The sequence below is a fragment of the Lagenorhynchus albirostris genome, chromosome 3 (assembly GCF_949774975.1).
Source record: "Lagenorhynchus albirostris chromosome 3, mLagAlb1.1, whole genome shotgun sequence".
NCBI lineage: Eukaryota > Metazoa > Chordata > Mammalia > Artiodactyla > Delphinidae > Lagenorhynchus > Lagenorhynchus albirostris.
The window spans coordinates 9,759,359-9,777,617 of NC_083097.1; the positions used below are offsets into that span (position 1 = coordinate 9,759,359).

At 41.2% G+C, this 18,259-nt stretch overlaps 1 protein-coding gene across 1 annotated transcript in view; it reads right to left on the reverse strand.

Annotated features, from left to right (window-relative positions):
- The window catches only part of LOC132517937 (uncharacterized), a 175,230-nt gene that overhangs the window by 45,390 nt on the left and 111,581 nt on the right, over positions 1–18,259 (reverse strand). The window lies entirely within an intron of this gene.

The following is an 18,259-nucleotide window of genomic DNA, read 5'->3' on the forward strand; positions in this document are numbered from 1 at the left end:
CTGGGCTAGTTACTTAGCATCTGTAGGAAGTGGTGGAGACCATACACGGCTGTGAATTACTTATAAAGCAAAAACGTATGATATAGAAATTACATGTGTATACAATGAGACTAATTTTATTTTTTTGTTTACTTTTTTATTAAAGTACAGTTGATTTACAATGTTGTGCTGTTTTCAGGTGTAGAGCACAGTGATTCAGTTATATATCCATATCTGTATCTATATCTATATCTATATATTCTTTTTCAGATTCTTTTCCCTTATAGGTTATTATAAAATATTGAGTATAGTTCCCTGTGCTATACAGTAGGTCCTTGTTGGTTATCTATTTTATATATAGTAGTGTGGGGCTTCCCTGGCGGCACAGTGGTTAAGAATCCACCTGCTAATGCAGGGAACATGGGTTCGAGCCCTGGTCCGGGAAGATCCCATATCCTGTGGAGCAACTAAGCCCATGAGCCACAACTACTGAGCCCGCACTCTAGAGCCCGCAAGCCACAACTACTGAGTCTGTGCTCTAGAGCCCGCGAGCCACAACTACTGAAGCTCACACACCTAGAGCCCGTGCTCTGCAACAAGAGAAGCCACCGCAATGAGAAGCCCACACACCGCAACGAAGAAAGTAGCCCCCACTCACCACAACTAGAGAAAGCCCACATACAGCAATGAAGAGCCAGCGCAGCCAAAAATAAAAAAATAAATATACATAGTAGTGTGTCTATGTTAACTCCAAACTCCTAATTTATCTCTCCCCTACCCCCTTTCCTCTTTGGCAAACGTAAGTTTGTTTTCTATGTCTGTGGATCTATTTCTGCTTTATAAATAAGTTCATTTGTATCATATTTTTAGATTCCACATGTAAGCAATATCATATGATATTTGTTTTTCTCTGGCTTACTTCACTCAGTATGAGAATCTCTAGGCCCATCCATATTGCTGCAAATGGCATTATTTCATTCTTCTTTTTTTTTTTTTTTTTTTTTTTTTTGCGGTATGCAGGCCTCTCACTGTTTTGGCCTCTCCTGTTGTGGAGCACAGGCTCCAGACGCGCAGGCTCAGCGGCCATGGCTCAGGCCCAGCCGCTCTGCGGCATGTGGGATCTTCCCGGACCGGGGCATGAACCCATGTCCCCTGCATCGGCAGGCGGACTCTCAACCACTGTGCCACCAGGGAAGCCCTCATTCTTTTTTATGGCTGAGTAATATTCCATTGTATATATGTACCACATCTTCTTTATCCATTCATCTGTCCATGGACATTTAGGTTGCTTCCATGTCTTGGCTACTGTGAATAGCGCTGCAAGAGACTCTTAAAAAAAATTCCTATGCCTACCCCCATTCTTATTATCCTTACATTGATTACTCAGATCATAATTTTAGAAGTCTTTTGGTCATGACTAATCATAAAAGTGAGATAATTTCAGTAATTAAAATGCTCAGTCTCTTGTAAGAGTCAAAATTCCAAAATATATATACGGTTTCATCAAGAGTCTTCCCAGGTAGGACGTGCTTCAGTTGGGAAGTCTCTGGTCGTACAGTCGAGGGTGTGGGACTTTTCACTGACCCCCTTGCCTTGCATTCCTTTTTCTTCACACCCAAGCTTGCTGGCCGGCGTTTCCCACTTCTGCAGGGGTCACCGTGGGTGGGAGTGAGTGCTGAGGACGGGAGAGTCTGATTGCAGGAGCAGGTCATGGCCCAGCCTTGATGCTCTGGAGCTGACTCTTTGTGGGAGAGACGTTCATCAGTGAACATCTGAAGGCCACTGCCTGGGCAATGGAAGTGGGCAGTAGCTCTCCACCATTCCTTTGCTAAGACCCACCCCAAGCCCTGGGTGAGCACCCGAGGGTGCCCCTGCAGCCTTCTTTCCTGAAGTTTCCTGCTCCTGGTAGGTCTCTTGAGTGGGCTTCTTTCCCAATGACCCAGCAAGGCACCCACCCCAGAGTCCATATCTGGCTTTCGCCCTACAGTCCAAAGGGCCATCTTCTCTCCCGTGGCCCTGCACTCTGCTGCTGTGGGCCACTCCAGCCAGTTTCCTGCTTGGAGGCTGGGCAGGCTTGAATCAGAGTATAAAACATTTCTATAAAAGAGAGTTGATGCATTTCTAAGAAACTTTCTATAAAAGAGAGTTGATGCTTCTAAGAAAACTAGGTTGAATGCTCTGGAAAGGCATTATCAAAAATTTTTGAATAGGGCTTCCCTGGTGGCACAGTGTTGAGAGTCCGCCTGCCGATGCAGGGGACACGGGTTTGTGCCCCGGTCCAGGAAGATCCCACATGCCGCGGAGCGGCTGGGCCCGTGAGCCATGGCCGCTGAGCCTGTGCGTCTGGAGCCTGTGCTCCGCAACGGGAGAAGTCGCAATAGTGAGAGGTCCGCGTACCGAAAAAAAAAAAAAATTATTGAATAACTTAGGAGAAAAAAATGGACAAAGAGGGAAAGAACCATAAATTTAAAAATCCGTCAAGAAGGTCTCTGTATTCAAATTGTTTCACAAGTAACTCTAGGTCTGCTTCTCTTTAAAGACACCAGAACTGGAAGGGGCAGGACTGTAGTATTAGGGGTGCAGTTTGTACAGAATGGATGGTGAGGCAATGCAAGCAGCAGGCCCCCATGCAAAGAAAAGGCCCAGTTCCTAAGCAAAAAGTTAGTGAAGAAATCCACATTTCCAAGGTTTATGTCAAAATAAAATACCCAATGTACACATGTATCACATTTATGATTCTCTGTTTGAACCAGGTTTTTCAACTGCCTGACCCTCTCCCCACCATTGCTGACTTTGTGAACACGGAGAGCTTCCATTCTGCCGTCATCTCCTTTCCTCAGGTTGTAGAATCAGGAGACAAAAGGAAAACCCCAAAAAATCTGAGGTAGAAAACAAAAGCAAAACCTCTTCTCATTTTGGTTCTCCCTTAAGTTATCCTCCCCTATCTGTTTTTTCTTTCAAGTCTCAATTCTATTAGTCTACTTATATGTCCACTTTTGCACTTCATAATCCCTCAGAAAGTCATACAGGCTGGTTTCCATGAAGGGAATTCATCACCCCCCAAAGTAAGCTCCTCAGTCTTCTTCCATCGAGTTACTTCCTGGAGCAATGACAAGGGTGCCCACCCTGGTTCCTGGGCTGTTGAGTTGGGTTTTCTTCCTCTTTCTCTGACTACTTATTTTTCCTCTTCTTCCATGGTGCCTTCATGGGCACAACCAAGGTCCTCTTGTTTCAGCTTCTTCTCTTCCCCTTGCTCACAACTCCTTGTTATTTCAACTCACGCTTCTGGGGTGTTGCCAACGGTGTCCGGGTGCCCATAGCTGAGAGCACTGCACTTTGCCACTGGCAGGGATGCAGTAAAGCCCGTGAATAAATGGGTAACTTCCACTGTCAGCCTTGACTTCTCCCCAGACTCCAAATCCACATACTCAGGGGCTATCACTGGGCAGTGGCCAACAGGGACAGTTACTCAATTAAGACTCTTTTCCTTTATCTGGGCTCCAGAAGTGGTAATAAAATATCACTGATGATAATAAAATGACAAACATTATATTATAAACAGTATGAGGCATGTCAAGGACTTACAAAGTGCTGGGAACATAGCTAGCCCTCCACAAACAGCAGCTTTGTTAACTGCTTGTTAGATAGCACCTCACATCTGTCCTCTGTGCCCTGCTTCAGTAACTGAATTAGCACAGCTTTAATCACTGAGACCAGTAATCAATTTCTGAGTCATTTTCTACTTCTTTCTCAAGCCTCACATCCAATAAATTGCCAAATCCCGCCCATTCCCCCAACCTCCCCCAAAATCTAAAAATTAAATCTTAAAGCTGAGCTGTGTTCCTCTTTATGTTCCCACAGCCACTGACCTACTTTGGGCCCTCGTCACATTTCATCTAGACCCTGCAGGAGGCCCCTCACTGGGTTACTGTACAATGGACTCCCTTGTAGAGTACTAGCCCATAATAGTTCCCCTTGGCTTCGAAAATACCCTTATACGGTTGCCAGTAATGTCCCTACGTAATACTGTCTTTAAACGGCTCAGAAACTTTCAATGGCTCTTTACCACCTGAGGAATCAATCCAGGTGATTCTAAGCAACGAATGGCCTGACCTCAACCCACCTTTCCAACTTCCTCTCCCAGGTGCAGGCAGGCAGGCACCTGTGATTCCCTGCACGTGGCACCTTCTCAGATTCCCAGTCTTCCAATCATTGTACACCCTTGTGCACAAGAAACTTTGCTTCCATTTCAGACCATAAAAGTCCTACCTGTATTTCAAAGCCCATCATTTTCCTGATGTTCTCCTAAATAAACTTTCTTTGGAATTAAAGAATTAATTCCTTCTCCATCTTTCTGTGCTACTTCCTCAAAACTGTCATAAACCATGTATTTTTCCATGTTTAATAATAATCTATACACACACATACATTATATGCAAATATATTTCGACACATACATATATGTTACAGACTAATAGACTACATGCTCATTGAAGATTTTACTTATCTTAATTTTACTAACAGAGCAGTGGATGGGTTCAAAAATGAATGAATGAATGTATGAATATATTCTATGCTATATATATCTACCTGTGAGTTATGGCATTTTGAAATGTGTTATAAAATATATGGCAGGAAACACATTTTTTTCCAGATTATATAAAATAAATCCCCAAAGTTGTTAGTCAACACTGGCTTATATATTATCTATTATAAATTTATTACAATCTAAAAAACTTTGTGGCTGAACAATGAAGATCAGACTTCAAATCAGATGGACTTAGGCTCACTTTGTGCTACATTTTTCACATATTCCTATTACAGGGGCAGAAATCCTATAAAATACCCTGGTGCCTTCTAGATCCTTCCATCTCTCTACTTTGAGCATCCACTGTCTTATGACTTCCAGTCCTATTGGGTTTCTGATAGTTTCTTCCTCTCTGTGTGAGACCTCCAGTACAGAGTCTGGGGATGACTCACCTGGCATTTTTATTTGACTATTCCTTTAAATTCCTTTAAAGATATTCCTTTAGATGTATCTGGCCCCTTGCCTCCACATGCTACACTCCTAGGACAAGCAAACTGTGCCAACCCAAACTTCCAGAGACCAAATTCTCTGCTGGAACTTGGTACCCTTTCCTTAACAGATGCCTGGAGTCTATTAAACTGATATAAGTCTCTGGTGAGAGACCCAATTCCTGGGTGTTAGGGAATGATCTCCCACTTGTATATAATAAGGGACAATTTGACAGAAAGCCCCTTTGAGAAGAAAAAAAGGCAAAAGCCCTGAAGAAAAGAAGTATCCAAAGTCTCACTGAAAAGAGATCCCTGCAGAAGAATGTAACTATAATTTGTGTCCATAGTTCAGGAAACATTCAATTACCTTATTAGATAATAGGGATATGTACAATGTTTAGATTCTCCACTTCTACTCCTTCTCTTTATGCATGCCATCGTACCATGAGGTCAGCCTGGATAACTTCTACCTTTCAACACACACTTTAGACAACAGTCTTCCAAGGGCCATCTCCTACCTTGATGTTCCTCTCAGTGTGCTTTACTTCACACCTTTATTTTAATATCTATCACCTCATTATGCATTAAACATCTGACTCCCTCCACCAGTAGGAAATCTGAGTGCTTAGAGGATAGAAACTATTTTTATTTTAATTAAATATCTTCTGCTGCTATTCAGATCCCCAACCGGAGTCATCAGCCCTTAAATGTTGGTGGAAGGAACAAACCTGAAAGAATCAAGGCTTTGACTCCATCTAAATGACAACACTCCAAGTTGGAAGATAAGTTCTTATTCTTTATCCTGACAATTGTTCCAGAACCCCCAAGTGGCGGATGCATATTTGGGGAACAAGTTAGATGCCTTTGGAAGATGCAGTCATTTTCCTGCCGTGCGGTGAAATATCCTCAGCTAATCATGATGTTCTGGTTCCACGATGATGGGGGTTCTGTTGGGGAAAAGGATCTCGGAATTTTTGAAGCTGAAATGGTGCTCCTTCAACTATTGCAGACCCTGCATTCGATAATGCCAAGTGGAATTCAGCTTTGCGGTACCGTTCTCTCTTTGGGTGGGATACTGCTTTAGGGAACCCTTTCAGGCACCCAGATGGCAGACAAATGTGAACCCAGCACGTGCTTCAGCCCGAGACTTTAAGTGCTGCTTAGTAATATAAATTGGGTGTATTTTTGGCTGGATTATGCCTATGAAGAGGAAGAAAGTACTCAGTGCCTGTGTTTGAGACATGTTCATACTTCCTCCACACAGTTCTCAGAAAATCTGGGGTAGGTTGTGGGGAGTGGGTATCAGGGCTGGTCTGATCCTCTCTTAAACTCTCGTTAAAGAAAAAACCAGGACTTCCCTGGTGGCGCAGTGGTTGAGAGTCCGCCTGCCGATGCAGGGGACGCGGGTTCGTGCCCCGGTCCGGGAAGATCCCACATGCCGCAGAGCGGCTGGGCCCGTGAGCCATGGCCGCTGAGCCTGCGCAACAGTGAGAGGCCCGCGTACAGCAAAAAAAAAAAAAAAAAAAAAAAAGAAAAAGAAAAAACCAGTGACTAGAAATCAGACAGAGTTTGGCCCCATATAACTTGGATTCTATTGTTGGAGCCTCATGCGGTTAAGATGAGGACTGCCCAGTCTTACTGCTGTGTATTGTGACCGTCTCTGCAACGGACTGAACTGTGTGTCCCCAACCTCCCCCCCTCCCCCCGCCCTGCCCCGCCCCGCCCCACCCCATATTCGTATGTTGAAATTCTAACCTTCCAGCACGATGCTCTCAGGAGATGGGGCCTTGGGAGGTGGCCAGGTCATGAGGGTGAAGCCCCAAGATGGGATCAGTCCCTTTTAGGGACCCCAGGGAGCTCTGTCACCCACTCTCTGCCATATGAGGACACAGTGAGAAAACAGCTCTGCCACCAGGAAGGAGGGGGCTCACCAGAAGCCCCTCCACGCTGGTACCCTGATCTCAGACTTCAGCCTCCGGAACTGTGAGAAAGAAATTGCTGGTTTTTTAGTAGCCTCCTAGCCTGTGAAACTTGGTTAGAGCAGCTTGAACGGAGTAAGACAGTCTTATGCAGGCTACAGGGTCCACCTTGCAGAGGTGGGCAGGGGATTCTGCTCCGAGCATCTCCATCTTCCAGGAGCTGGGCTTCTGAGTGGGGAAGGGATCCTCTTTCTCAGTGGCACGGGGTGTTGCCCCATGGGCTCACGGGTGTGGCAATGAGCTACGCAGCGTCCCCACCCCCGTCATGAGGCTGCTGAAAGCCTGTCACAGGCCCGAGGGTGGCCAGCAGCCGGGTCTGAGAGCACGTGTACACCCTTTCCTCGTGGGGTTTCCCAAGTTTTAGAATGATCGATGCTATGAGAACCGGATGATGCGGTTCCAGCCCACTACCTGGAGTTGCCCAGATCACTCTGGGCAACTCCGGATTGATGAACCGGATGATGCGCTCCTGGGCATATCAGCATCGACAGAGCCCTGGGGAACAGAGGAATCGAAGGGCAAGCGATGGAGGATGTATTCCACAGCTGTGGCACTGAGGTCCCACATGCAACGCTCTGGAATACTTAGAATAACCCTGAGTGGGCTGAGCTCCAACAAATCAGGAAAGGATGCACTGGACATACAAAGCCGTAGAATTTTACTTTGTCAGCATTAGCTGCAGATAAAGGCACGTTATTTACTCTACCTCTTTGTCTTCAGGCACTCAACTTTATGTTATGGCTGCTAGGATTTAGAATTACTTTAAGTATATGAAATAATATTCTACTATCTCTGAGGAGTTATTCTAAGAAAATAATTCAGCTACTAGAAATTGCTGGTCTCTCCTTGGCCCAGAAAAATTTCGCTTACAAACACTTCCTTTTCTTAGGGACAAAACTATTTTGTAGCCAGGGTCCTCTCTTCCACATAGCATTTTAATACAAAGCTTTAGGCTGAAGGGGATCCTGTTTTCCTTGTGTTTATGTTGATAGTTGGCTAAGCAAACAATTACTGTGTTCATCAGACTTCAGGTTGAAACAACAGATGCAGAGCTGGAGAGGAAGGGGTTTCTCTTCTGCTTCTGATATGATAATGCAACGGAGAAAATTAGTTTTCTTTAATGTAGCCCCAAACACCATCTATCGACACATTATCAAGTGAAGTCACCTCTTTTATGTTGCACTCTGAAAAATTTTTAATATTCATGTGGAAATAAGAAATGCTTAGGGTTAGAAAAAAAGAAATGTAACATAAAAAATTCCTCCAGGATGTAGCTCAATTGCCAAGTCATCATTTAAATGACAAAACAGGTAATATTGATGCTAGAACTGAAGGGAATCACTAGAAATATCATTAAGTCAGGGTGACTTTAATATGATATTAACATGATTTGACTTTAATGTAGGTAACTTATCGATATCTTTTGATTTTTTGAGAGCCAAAAACCAATCAACTGCTTTACAATGCAAGAGTACCATGAAGATCAAATAACTAAGTGTTAATAAAAAAGACTACATTTCCAGTAACTCTGAAGTCTGGCGTTTTTTTGGTTTCCCTAAGGGATTGCATCAGTGAACAGGTTTGAGTTTTATTGGCTAAAGGGAACAATTGTCTGTAAATACAGGCATTTTGACTTATAAAAGGTACTTGTAATATAGAGGGAGGATGCCAGAAATTACAGACATTGTGGAACTATAAAAAAAAAACTATTTAAAAAGGCATCCCATAGGATGTCCTACGACATTGATCTACTTGGAAACAGCTTTATATTTCCTCTGATTCTCCCATCCAGTAGTAGACTTAGGGGATGCGGGGAGGAAAAGAAAGTAAATAATGGAAAAAAGTAAGAAAAGTATGGCAGGGAGGGGTGGGGAGACTTCCCTGGTGGCGCAGTGGTTTATAATCTGCCTGCCAGTGCAGGGGACACAGGTTCGAGCCCTGGTCTGGGAAGATCCCACATGCCATGGAGCAACTGAGCCCGTGCGCCACAACTACTGAGCCCGTGTGCCACAACTACTGAGCCCATGTGCCACAACTACTGAGCCCGTGTGCCACAACTACTGAAGCCTGCATGCCTAGAGCCCGTGCTCCGCAACAAAGAGAAGCCACCGCAGTGAGAAGCCTGCACAATGCAACAAAGAGTAGCCCCCGCTCACCGCAACTAGAGAAAGCCCACGTGCAGCAACAAAGACCCAATGCAACCAAAAATAAATAAATAAATGAATAAGTAAATTAAAAAAGAAAAAAAACCACAAAAGTATGGGGGGGGAGGTAGAGAGTGAATCATGTAAGAGGGCTTGAAAGTAGGAGAATATTTATAATTATAAATATAAATTGACCAGTAGAGAAAAGGGCCACAAAGAGTTCCAAAGGAAAATAAATAAGAAATGAGTATTTGGTTTGTTTATTTTTTAAAAAAGGTACAACTCATATAAAATCTCTGAAGTAGGAAAAGTCTTGAGTCCATGTAGTAGCCCCTTTCCCTTTCTTAAGGCAAAAATGCATTTACATTATAGCACAGACATGGCTGTTCCAAACAGGGTTTACTGGGGAGTGTGTTTAAATTTCTCACCTTTTCTAGAGAGGGTTCCCCTCCTTAGGAAGACAGAAATGCTTGTTGTAAGTTTCAGGAACAGAATCAAATCTTTATAAGGTACATAAACGACAATTTTTTTTTTTAAAGTCATGCATTTTGCACTCAGACCAAAACCCCTGCTACTTAAAGTGTGGTCTTTGATCCTGGCAATATGGGAGTCAGCTAGGAACTTGTTAAAAATGCTGATTCTCAGGCTCCATCAGCAAGCTACCCTGTCTGAATCTGCATTCAGCAAGACGCTCGATTCCTATGATCAGTAGTTTCAGATGCACTAGTCTAAATAACTGTTATGAGAGATAAACTGAGTTTGTTTAGGTGGGTATCATTTATGACAACTTTACCTCGTAGTTATGTTTATATAATTTGAACGGCCCTAATTCCAACTTTTCTTTTATTAGTTATTACTAAGACTCTCTCTAATTGTACATATTTGTGAGTGGCATTAAAAATTATGTAAGAAACCGAATTCAAAGTAAATAGACTCACATTAAAATGCATTTGCACAGAAATTCTGCCTCTAGCTTTCGTCATCATTTCATGAAAGGGGAACACGTAGCAGAGTTTCTACATGGCAAACAGGAAACTCATACTGCGGTACTATGTCCAAGCATTTGAACTTTAGGATAATAAGGCCTTGCACAGTAAAAGCCCTGTGGCATTTCACGTTGTCTTGCTGAGAGCTGACTGCAGTTATTCTTTAAAGCAGAGGTCCCCAACCTTTTTGGCACCAGGGACCAATTTCGTAGAAGACAATTTTTCCACGGATGGCGAGGTGGGGGGATGCCTTGGGCGGTAATGGGGGGATGGTTCAGGAGGTAATGGGGGAGATGGTTCAGGCAGTAATGGGGGGATGGTTGAGGCGATAATAGGGGGATGGTTCAGGAGGTAATGGGGGGGATGGTTCAGAAGATAATGGGGGAGATGGTTCAGGAGGTAATGGGGGGACGGTTCAGGTGGTAATGGAGGGGATGGTTCAGGAGGTAATGGGGGGATGGTTCAGGAGATAATGGGGGAGATGGTTCAGGAGGTAACGGGGGGATGGTTCAGGAGATAATGGGGGGATGGTTCAGGAGATAATGGGATGGTTCAAGAGGTAATGGGGGGATGGTTCAGGAGGTAATGGGCGGATGGTTCAGGAGATAATGGGATGGTTCAAGAGGTAATGGGGGGATGGTTCAGGAGGTAATGGGGGGATGGTTCAGGAGGTAATGGGCGGATGGTTCAGGAGATAATGGGATGGTTCAAGAGGTAATGGGGGGATGGTTCAGGAGGTAATGGGGGGATGGTTCAGGAGGTAATGGGCGGATGGTTCAGGCAGTAATGGCAGATGGGTCTGGTGGCAATGTGAGCCATTGGAAGCGGTGGGGAGCTGCAGATGAAGCTTTGCTCGCTTGCCCACTGCTCACCTCCTGCTGTGTGGCCAGTTCCTGACAGCGGTCTGCGGCCCAGGGGTTGGGAACCCCTGGTTTAAAGGAATCATTACTCTCAGCATTTCTATCATGTTTTCTCAGAAAATGTTAAAGGCCATTTCACTTTCCTAAGAAAAAATTACCTAACATTTAATGAGTCAGAGACATATCATTTTATTTGGTTTCTGTCTGCAGTAGGCAAAGATCACAACCAAAGTTTTAACCCAGGATGTGCTGGGGAGTTAGAATAATTGATCCAGAGCCACGGTTTTGGGGAAGGTTAGAGATGGCAGGAATCCTATATTAGTGCCGAGATGGTTTCAAGGAGGAAGGTAAATGATGGAGGCAAGCTTAGAGAGTGGGGAGACCGAACTTCAAGGATTTCCCGTTCCATTTGGCTCTCCCCAAACTTAGAGGGTGATGAACAAGTCCATCTGGGAACATTCGGTAGATGGACTGTCTAATTTCGAGAAATGTAGTTGGAGAAAGTTTCCATCTTGTCTCAAATAATTATTTCCATCTTGTGGAATAATTATTATAATTATAATAATTATTTCAAATTATTTGAAATAATTCCATCTTGTCTCAAATAATTATTTCACCTTTCATTTTTCTCCTGCCCATTAATTTCCCTTTTATATGCCAAGCACTGAGCTTGAGCTGGAAACTTGAGATAAAGAGACATCCTAAGAAATTTTCCCCCATTTTGAATCCTGCTGTCCCACAGGCTTCTGTCCTTGGTCACCTTTACTCTTATTTATATAGTTTTCCTGAGGCTATCACAAACCACCTTCTAACACTCAGCTTTTGACTCAAGATTTCACATCTCTGAGGTCCAGATTCATATTTCTGATTGCCCTTGGATGTTACCAAAAATTTTTTTTGAAATCAGCTCAAAATCATCAGGATAAATCTACTTGCATTCTCATGAAGCAGATTTTCTTTCAGAATTCAGTTTTCATTTAATAGGACAATAGCACTTTCATCCATTCAAACATAAACACAGAGGTTTCTTGGATTTATCTCACCTCTCACTCATTCCCCAACCAGGGCCGGTTGCATGGGCACACGAGCTGGGCAGTCAAATAGGATCCTGCGCTCAGAAGAACTCTGTGCTTGGTTTAATGCTCTGCTGTTGCTATCTCAAAATTCTTAATAATTTTTGAACAACAAGCTCCACATTTCATTGTGAATTGGACCCTATGAATTATATGACTGGCTGTGTCCCCAAATCCTATAAATTCTGTCCCTAGTCCTGCCTCTCTATAACCTGTCCCTACACCCTGTTGTCGGAATTATTTTCATAAATCAAATCTAGGCACTTCTCACCTCCATTATTTTTGTTTTTAAAGACTAAAGTTCTGCTATCAATTTCCCAAAGAGTAAAGTTAAAACAAGTGCTTTTGGGCCTTGACTGCAATTAATTCACCAGTGTAAATTCCCAAGCATCTTTACCTCTACCTACCTACAGGGGGCATCCCGCCCTGGTGTTCATGTGTTTGTGTCAATATCACATGGACTTGAAGTCACTTCTTCCTTTCTATATTTGACAACTCTATCCATCCTTCAAGATTCAATTTTACTAATGAGGTGTATGGCTCTTCATTGCTTTTCATCACTCTCTCTGGGTAGGGCCCCTCACCTTGGGTCAACTGTACTGCACGGAAAATGATTACCAGCTGATTCACCTAGGGCTCCAGGGCAATGAGGAATGACTCTCTTCCAGTCCACGGTTTCTTCCAGCAGCGTGGCTGATGACAAGAATAGGTGAGGAAACTCGGGCAGGTAATTAATTACCTTGGCTTTGACCAAAGTCAGAGGGAGAAAAAAACATATGCTCCCAAACCACATCTTCTCTCCAGGGCATCGGTTCAAGCTAGACTTTTCATACCAATCCCAAATCCTTCCTTTCTTGACTTCATTTCTTCTCTGTGGTACAAAACTCTCCCAATGCTTCTTTCCAGATCTTCCTGAAGATGGCACTAACTCACCCGCTTGAAATCATGGCCTACGTTTCATGGCTGTTTTCCTAGCTCTGTGCATGACTTGACTCACCTCACCCCTTCCAGGCACTGCAGGACTGTCCACAGTCCAAAGTTCCCTCTCCTTCTTTTCCATTTCTCTCTGTAAGGAATAAAGGCCCTGAACTCATGCCCCTGAATGCGTGACCTCACACTATGCTTGTTCTACAAACTAGTCCTGACTAACAACGAACAGTGAAATCCTTGACAGCAAGGGCCACGTCTGAAATTTCTGGATCTTTTCACATCTATTTCATAAGATAGGCTGTAAAATGTTTAGTCAATGGGATGGAGAATGGATTAACCTTGTTAATTCTTATGTTCCTGTAAGAATAGAAACTTACCTTCACTCAACTTTTCTGTACCTCACCATTTCACTTTAAAAATTATGATTTTCACTATTACATTAAAAACCACCTCTATTAGAGAAAAAAATAGAAGATGGGTGAAAATGTATAACTGAAGATCACCAAATACATATAAATGATTGAAATTTTTTTTTGCAATTCAGTCCTATAGTTTAAAAAATCTCTTCAAGTATGTCTTAATTTCCAAAATAGCCTAACTATAAGTAGAACCATTTATTTAATAGACACTTATTAAGTCCATACTAACTATTGTGCTTAGTCAAGAAACATATAACAATAATCTAAAAAGGAAGAGGGATATATTTACAAATACATAATAAGATAATATAAGGTAGGTATAAGTATCAAATGCCCTAAAGACAAGCATGCCTTTGACCTAGCAATTCCATTTCCATGTATTTATAATAAAGAAATAATGTAAGAAGTGAACGAGTATTCAGCAATAATCATCTTGATTGATACACTAAAAGATTTGAGATAAAACCTACTACCTGGCTATACATGCAAGATAATTCAGCCTTTAAAAATGATGTTGTATAAATTTGTCTTGTTTTAGAAAGAAGTTAGCTATGTTCTTTCCCTGACGGCTGGCTGTAATCACATGATGGATATTGTGTTACTAACATGTTTAAGAGTATGAACGTAAAACAAATATTTAAAAATCGTTTTCTCTCTATATAATTGCTAACACATTTCAAGGATGACCAGCTTCAAGATTATTTTATTGTGCCCTTTAAACTCTCTACAAAATAAAATTTTTCTTGTCTTTAAATGTCAAAGTGTGACCTCAGAAAGCAACATTGCATGAATGTGCAGTGACAGTTATGCACAGGAGTTGGCATGTTAGGCATATGCACAGGAAATATTAAAACAAACCTCTAAAGTACCCATTTGCTTAGACTCTGACCTCACTTCTGCATAAGATGCAAACACGTATCCGTACATACAGGCACACACACCTCAAAAAATCATAGGCAATGATATTCCTATAGAATACATTCAAATACTTTTTGCGTTGCAGTAATGAAAAGAATGTATTCTAATGTTTGTGTCACATAATAAGAATGTCAAACCAATCAAGTTTCCTTAAAACAAGGCAAGCACACAAATAAACACACAAGCAAAAAACATGCATCCCATTAATTCACACCAACAAAATCAACTCTTTTACAAAAGAGGATGCTTTTCTTTGGTAGAGCATTGTGGTCATCACACTCTGAAAGTGTATTTTCTCAGCATGGAGAATGTTGTGTGCTTTTCCTCAAATATTAGTCCATTTCTTTTCCTCATATAATAAAAATGATACTGGAGGGTTAATGATGTGAAACCCTGCAGGCAAAATGAAGCTACTATCCTCTTTCTGCTGACAAGACCATAGTAATGCAATGTGAAAAAATTAGAAAAGAGATCAAGAGTCTCAGACGGGGGACTTCCCTGGTGCCACAGTGGTTAAGGATCCACCTGCCAATGCAGGGGACACAGGTTCGAGCCCTGGTCCGGGAAGATCCCACACGCCGCGGAGCAACTAAGCCCGTGTGCCAACTAAGCTCTGAGCCTGCCCTCTAGAGCCCGCGAGCCACAACTACTGAGCGTGTGTGCCACAGCTACTGAAGCCCATGCACCTAGAGCCCGTGCTCCGCAACAAGAGAAGCCACCGCAATAAGAAGCCCGCGCACCACAATGAAGAGTAACCTCAGCTCACTGTAACTAGAGAAAGCCTGCGCACAGCAATAAAGACCCAGCGCAGCCAAAAATAAAAATAAATAAATAATTTGCTTTAAAAAAAAAAAAAGAGTCTCAGATGGAAATTCAGTTTATGACATATTTTTACCAGAGCAGGGGCTCCACTTTACTAGATAGCATATAGACATACATATAGGTATTTAATTCATGGTTAAGAGGATTCAAGACATTATAACCAAGGGGCAAACTAGGTTGAGTTATATCATATTCTATACCAATATATCTTTGAATTCCTTTGTATTGGTAATCCCAGACATAAGTGAAACACAAATATGTGATTACACAATCTTCAAAATACAAAGTGTATTTTTATGCACATAGCACCACATTGGGCTTTAAAATAACACTCATGTTTGAATTTCAGCAGAATTGCACGTGTTAATTACAGGAAAATCTAAATATTCAAAGATACAGCTTTCTGTTAAAAAGCCCTAAAATAGCTATAGAGTCAATAATAAAAATCTTTTAGTAAATAGAAAACTTATTAATAGTTCCACTCAGGTCAAAAATATTTACTTAACTTATTAAGTACAATAATTTCATTATTATTAAACAAGAAAGAGAACAAAAGTATCTGAATTTTCAGAGTCACCACCAATACACCTCATTACAAGTTACATCTTAAAACAAACCATAACCCCTAAAACCAAGAACAAGACAAGGATGTTCACTACAGCCACTTCTACTCAACATGCCAATAGCAGTCCTGGCCAGAGTAATTAGTCAAGAAAAAGAAATAAGAGGAACTTAGATTGGAATGGAAGAAGTAAGACTATCTCTGTTCACAAATGATATGATCTTACCTAAAGAAAATCCTAAGAATCCAGAAAACAACTTTTAGAACTGATAATTAAGTTCAGCAAGGTTGCAGAACATGAGATCAATATACAAAAAGTCATTTGCTTTTCTACACAATGGGTGATCTGAAGGTAAAATTAAGAACAAAATTCCACTTACAGTAGCATCAGAAAGAAAATATCTAGGAATAAATTTAGCAAAATAAGTGCAAAACCTACACTGTGAAAAAAGTTTTTTAGTGTTGAAAGAAATCAAAGAAGATCTAAATAAATGTAAAGATATTCCACGTTCACAGATTGGAAATTATAATATTATTAAGATGGCAATACTCTCCAAATTAACCTACAGATTCAACAAAATCTCTATCAAAATCTCAGTTGTTATCTTTTTTTTCCTTGCAGAAATTAACAAGCTGGTCCTAAAATTCATATGAAGATGCAAGGGCACGGAGTAGTCAAACAAACTTAAAAAAGAAGAACAAATATGGAGAACTCATATTGCCCAGTTTCAAAACTGGGAAAGTCTATAGTAATCATGACAGTGAAATACTGACATAATGGTAGACGTGTAACTCAATGGAATAAAGTTGAGAATCCAGAAACAAATCCTTAGATTTACAGTCAACTGATTTCTTCAATGATGACAAGAAAATTTAATGGAAAAATGATAGTCTTTTCAACAAATAGATAGCCACATGCAAAAGAATGAAATTGGAGCTCTAACCTTACAACGTATACTAAAATTAACTCAAAATGGAACACAGACCTACATGTAAACATTAAAACTATAAAACTCTTAGAAGAAAATGCAGGGATAAATCTTCATGACTTAGGAGTAGGCAATGGTTTTCTTGGATATGACCAAAAAAAAGTAAGCAACAAAAAATAAAACTAGATAAATTGGACTGCATCAAAATTAAAAATATCTGTGCTTCAAAGGACACCATTAAGGATTTGAAATGAAAAACCACAGAATCTTAGGAAACATTTGAAACTCAACAATATGAAGAAAAGCCAATTTAAAAATGAGCACAGGATCTGAGCAGACATTTCTACAGAGAAGATATAAAAATGGCCAATAAGCAAATGAAAAGTTCCTCAATATTGTTAGTCATTTGGGACAATACAAATCAAAACCACAATGAGATACCACTTCACACCTACTAGGATGCTAAAATGAAATAAAAAGATAGATGGTATCACCTCACACTGGTCAGAATGGCCATCATCAAAAAGTCTACAACAATAAATGTTGGAGAGGGTGTGGAGAAAAGGGAACCCTCCTAACTGTTGATGGGAATGCAAACTGGTATAGCCACTATGGAGAACAGTATGGAGGCTCCTTAAAAAACTGAAAATAGAGCTACCATGTGATCCAGCAATCCCACTCCTGGGCATTTATACAGAGAAAACCATAAGTCGAACAGATACATGCACCCCAATGTTCATTGCAGCACTATTCACAATAGCCAGGACATGGAAGCAACCTACATGTCCATCAACAGAGAAATGTATATATGTGGTACATATATACAATGGAATATTACTCAGCCATAAAAGAGAACAAAATAATGCCATTTGCAGCAACATGGATGGACCTAGAGATTCTCACACTGAGTGAAGTAAGTCAGACACAGAAAGACAAATATGATATTGCTTATATGTGGAATCTAAAAATACGGTACAAATGAACTTATTTACAAAACCAAAATAGAGTTACAGACATAGAAAATAAACTTATGGTTACAGGAGGGTAAGGGGGGGAGGGATACATTGGAGATTGGGATTGACACATACACACTACTATATATTAAATAGGTAACTAATAAGGACCTACTACTGTATAGCACAGTGAACTCTACTCAATACTCTGTAATGGCCTATATGGGAAAAGAATCTAAAAAAGAGTGGATATATGTATCTGTATAACAGATTCACTTTGCTGTACACCTGAAACTAACACAACATTGTGAATCAATTATACCCCAATAAAAACTAAAAAAAAAAAGACAGATGTTAACAAGTATCGGCCACAATGTTGAGAAATCTGAACCCTCATTCATTTGCTGCTGGTAATGTAAAATGGTGCTCTCATTTGGGAAAACAGTCTGGCAGTTCCTCAAATTATTAAAGATGGAGGTACCATATGACCCAGCAATTCCACTCTTAGACATATACTCACAATAAATGAAAGCACACCTCCACATAAAAACTTGTACATGAATGTTCTTGTAGCATTATTATAACAGCCAAAAAGTGAAAACAAATCAAATGTCCATCACTTGAAGACTGGATAAACAATGTGTGGTATATCCATACAATGGAATATTCAGCCATAAATAGGAATGAAG